Here is a 5192-nt window from a genome sequence, read left to right on the forward strand (position 1 = left end):
ACTGAATGTTCAGCAGGGCCGTGCAGAGACCACTAAAGGGGCAGGTGCTCAAAAAAGAAAAAAGGGCACATCTTACCGCATTCTAGGACAAAGTCACAAAGTCACAGCTTTCAGAGTTTAATAAACAATGATAAATTACAAAATTGTGAAATATACAATCAAAGCTAAGGNTGAGTGGAGTGGAGTACCGCTCCAAGATGGCCGCCCTAAATCTCGTCAGCGACAATAGGCGAGAGCGGTCCATGAGGGTCTATTCTTATATTATGTCGATGCGTCCCGCCCCTTCCTGTTTGCTGCAGCGAGGTGAACTTGGAAAAAACAGAGATGGACACAAGAGCGGATGTTTTGAAATATATCTACCATCATAGATGAGAGATGGAGAAGTTTGACAGTGAACAGAAAAACGGCAGCAGAGGTCAGTAAAGCAAGTATGTCAGTCTTATGGCCAGGCTACCAACTATAACCTAACAAACCCTCAGTATTCCGCAGTTTAGCTCAGTATAGTTAAAAGTTATTATAAAATTACGACTTTATTCTCGTCCAACTTTACTCGTATTTAAAACAAATCAAAAACTCAGAGCCTGGCCCTTATACTCCATCATAAGCAAGTAACTGTAGTTTGCAAAAATAGGCCAGAAAATAGACGAAACCTATTTTTATACACTTTTCATCTCTTCTCATCTGACAAGCTGAAATATTTAATATTGCTGCAAATTTTTACCCAATAAATGTTAAAAACTTTATACTTTGTATAAACTGAAGAAGCTGACCAGTGGCCAATGCTTACAGTTAAAAGTTTTCTGTATGAAGTCTAAAAACGCACATCCTGGTGAATCACTAACACTGACTGTTAGTGATTCACTTAATAAACTGATTTTGGAAATTATTTTGGGCCTAGAACAATAAAACAGCGGTTTTGATAATAAGGTTATACAATGCTGGAGCCAGTGGTTTGTACAGATAAATTATTAAATATGAACAGATTCGCAATAGTATTTCAATTCTGGGGAGGGAAGGTCACCGGGGGGGTGTAAAAAATGATGATTCCCAAGAGGGGCATGGCAGAAAATAAATGAGAAACACTGAGTTAAATAGTGAGCACTTCACAATTTTAAAAAGTAATAAAATTAACTAAACCAGGGCTGCTCAAACGTTTTGAGACCAACATCTACTTTTTCTCTCACCAGCCAAATGAGATCCACATGACACAAATATATAAAAAATATAAATTAAACTCTATTGACTTACTTTGTATTTCATATGCAAATATTAATCAGTTACAGCAGAAATATTAAAGTGATAGAAACCTGATGCAGTTTCTTCCTCAGTGAGATTCTGACACTGGGAGCAGGTTCCTGTCCAGATAGCACAATCTGAGTGAAACGACATCAGGCAGAAACTTTCAATCTATGTTGAAGCCTTGAAACAGAATTGAAAGTAGTCGGTGACTCACATGTTGAATCAACGTTTCAACCATAGCTGACACTATTTCAATGTTGATTCAACCATCTGAATGTGGATCTGCATGAACATTTGGGTTGATTTTATGTTGAATGAAAGCTAAAGTTTTATGTACATTTTAGGTCTGATAGGTCTTCATCATAACATGCCACTAAAAGTTTCTTCACTGCTGTTAAACACAGTTTTATTGGCAGATGATGGGTATCATGGCTATATGTCGTTCAAAATGATTTTACATTCACATATTACTAAAACTGTGTGTACAAAAGGTTTTAAAAGGCAACATGGCATTGATATAACATTTTATATAAGAAAACAGGCATAGATCTGTAAACATATTTTACTCCTTTTCGTCAGAACATCAGTCTATTGTCCATGAAGGTCCAGGAGGTTCAGTTTGTTCTGTATGAACCAGGAAACAGGACCAGTTGGCAGGGCCGTGCAGAGGCCACTAAGGGGCAGGTGCTCAAAAAAAAAGGGCCCATCTTACCGCCTTCTAGGACAGAATATTAACAAAGCCACACAGCTTTCAGAGTTTAATAAACAATGATAAATTACAAAATTGTGAAATATACAATCAAAGCTAGGGAAAATCTCTATACAGAGCATACAACTATGCATATGTAAGATATTTTATTAGTAATTTCTTTCTGCAGGTCTATTTTGTTATAGGAAAGTATTGCAATATTCAAACCCGCAATTTAGCAAAATATGTAAATCAGAGCTGGTGGTTTAGCTCCGATTTACATATTTTGTCTTTACAGAATTACACTATTAAAAATATAAACAAGGGCACAATGCAACCTTTTAGTGACTGTAATCTATAAAAACAGAGCTGCCTGTTTGCTGCAGTGGAGATGAAGATGGTCCATTCAGGAAAGCAGAGCTGCATCAAACTTTAAGGTGGAACTGCAGAAAAAAAAATTTAAAAACAAAAGCAAAAATGTAATTGTTAATGCATGTCACTATGGGAAAAGCCTGCTGAGTTTAGCTTAAAACTTTTTGAAACATTTAAATCACACATTTGTCTTATGAAGGGAATTTTTTTTGCAAAACAAACTTATTTGTGCATGTCAGAAATCTTTTCTTGCTATTCTAAGTTTTTGTTTGTGACTCAAAGTTTTGCTTGTGATTCTCACATGACGTCATGGGCAGGGCCTAAAATCACAACAAAAGATTTCTGGTGTGTGCAAATAAAAGTTTATGTTTGGCAAATAACTTTTTAAGTTCACAAGACAAAAATTAGTTATTTAATTAAAAAAAAGTTTTTTAAACAAAAGAATTTGTTTTTAAAAAAGGGATCATTACAATTCCAAAAGTTTTGATTACAATTTTATTTTACTTAACTGAGGTTAGTTTATTTTTTCCCACTGAATAATTGGGGAAAAATTTTAACTTCATACTCTGCGAACCAGACCCTAAACCTAAAGTCTGGTTTGAGTTTTTTCCCTTCATTAATGACATACATTATATCTATCATGGTAATTCAGGGTGAGTTATTTTTAATTCTAAATGAATATCCTTGTTGGACTTTAATTTAAGTGCTATTCTCCTTCAAGACACATTTACCTAACGCCAGAATAAATGCAATGTACTTTATGCAGCAAAGGAAATTAGAAGATATTTATCCATTATGGAGATGATAAGTTTTGGACGGGCGATGTGCCTCGTACACAGGGAAGAAGCTTTTTGTTATCTAGCTTTGCTAGCAAAGTCGTAGCTAGCAGCTAGCTAATAGCACAACAACAACAGCCTAATGTCAGTATGATAAAAATCCTGAATCGATAGATCAGAACAGTTTCTCCTCACCTGGCTGTCTCCTCCCCTCAGTAGTTCTTCAGAGAAAGGCAGACAGAGGCCTGTCAGTGTCTGTTGTATCTCATTTCCTCTCTGCTTAAACCGCTGAAGCAGAAACGAGACTTCAACATTTTCCGTCATCTGACAAGCAGCAGGTCTGCTCCACTTTATTCACCAAAAACGTTTTAATTCACCAAAAACTGATCTGTAATCTGATCGTTCGCTACGTTCAGCTCCAGTAAGCCGCCTTATCTCACTGTGGAGAGGCAACTGGGTCACGGGGAAAAGGTCAAAGGTAACAAGGTGACCGGAAGGCTTATTATGTTGTACAAAAAACCAAAACAAAACAAAAAAATAATTTTAGTACATATTATGTGTCAGAAGAGGGCTTAGAAAATAATACCAAAATAAAAAAAAATAAAAAAAATTGACCAATAGGGCACTTTGGGGCAAGGAGCAAAAAGGGCAGGTGCTCAAGCCCCCCCAGCCCCTTCCCTCTGCACGTGCCTGCTAGTTGGGCTAACAGGTCTGACTCTGGTTGGCGTCTCTTTGGCTCCTTGGTGCCTTCCTCCTGCTGTGGCGCCTAATGAAGCCACTTCCTGGCAGTTTCCCTGCAGTCAGTCAGCTTTGGGTCAAACTGCAGAGCAGCAGCTGAAACACACAGAGATAAGAGTGAGGAAGGCACCGGTCAGAAAGATGAAAAACATTAGAAAAGTTCTGAAACACATTGAAATATTAAATAGTGTACTGGTTATAGAACCAACACAAAGCGTACGGTTCCCCATGTACACTCAGTTAAATTAATTAGGACACTAATGAATATTTATTATTTATCTTAGTTGACAAATACAGTAACATTTACCCATCAAGCTGCAGCGTAATGTAGCATTTATGATGCTGCACTCATGTTAAAATGAGGGAATCTATTTAAAATAAAGGCTGTTTATCAGAAAACCTAAAGATAAAACTCAGGGAGGATCAGGGTTGATTTAACAGACAGAAAAATAGAGCAAAAGGTGATTTCTATTGTAGTTGGAAAACTTATTTACAGTTTATACAGGATAAACTTCCATCCAATAACTGGTTCAATCTTCCATTAACAGCAAGCATTTCCAAATAAGTTGATTAAATTAATTAAAAAATGTCCATATGCTGATAAAGATCCTGCACCAGTAGTAATAGTCCAGTTTAACCAGTTACCAACCCAAGAATCGGCAGGTTTAGATCAGCGGTTCTTCTGCACCTGGATTCAATCTGTGGTGATTAACAGCCTTCTGCAGGACTGATGGCTGCAGAAGGTCATGCAACCATGTGAATCAGCTGTTCTGGATCAGAGGCTCATCTAAGCATGTCAGTAAGCACATCATAATAAAAAATGAAAAACAAGTGATTTAAAACAATTTAAAGCAGCAGCAGCAGCAGCCCTGAGCTTCCTGGTCCACCTCATGCTGGTCCACCTCATAGAGGGAGAGAGAGGCCAAACAATAGGCCCCACCCTATTTTTAAAAACTCAAATCCCACAAAGTCTCGCAGGATTTCATACAGAGGCCTAGAGTGGTGGGCAGGATAAAAAAAATACAAAAGGAGACATGACCTCAATTATTAAAAATATCTGGTTTGCCCCAAAATAACCAGGTTTGAGTATTTTCACTCTCGAGGTACGCGGGCCCACCACGATTGGTTCCAGCCCATATTGCTTCCTCATAGGTAGTGCACTCTCACTCGAGATCAAGAACCATCTTGAGCAATCTTTGTGGCAGGTGTATGGTGCTTGCGTTGTGCCCCAGGGAGCCACCTTCTGGTTTGTATGTGCTGTGTAAGGTGTGTGGAATATGGATGGCATATTCCTGTGGGTGCTGAAGCTCCGTTTAAGCTGGGCTCAAGCTTGTAGTGATTTGTTATGTACTGTGCAGTAGAAAGGAGAGGAGATTGGG

At 38.0% G+C, this 5192-nt stretch overlaps 1 protein-coding gene across 1 annotated transcript in view; it reads left to right on the forward strand.

The window, feature by feature from the left end:
* Window positions 1-304: 304 nt before the first annotated feature.
* LOC103132191 (signal-induced proliferation-associated 1-like protein 2) overlaps window positions 305-5192 on the forward strand; it is a 23782-nt gene continuing 18894 nt past the window's right edge. The window contains exon 1 of the mRNA XM_016667206.1: window positions 305-415. The gene's annotated coding sequence lies outside the window, so the exon portion shown is untranslated. The remainder of the gene's footprint in view (window positions 416-5192) is intronic.

Source organism: Poecilia formosa, unplaced genomic scaffold (assembly GCF_000485575.1).
Source record: "Poecilia formosa unplaced genomic scaffold, Poecilia_formosa-5.1.2 Scaffold952, whole genome shotgun sequence".
Taxonomy (NCBI): domain Eukaryota; kingdom Metazoa; phylum Chordata; class Actinopteri; order Cyprinodontiformes; family Poeciliidae; genus Poecilia; species Poecilia formosa.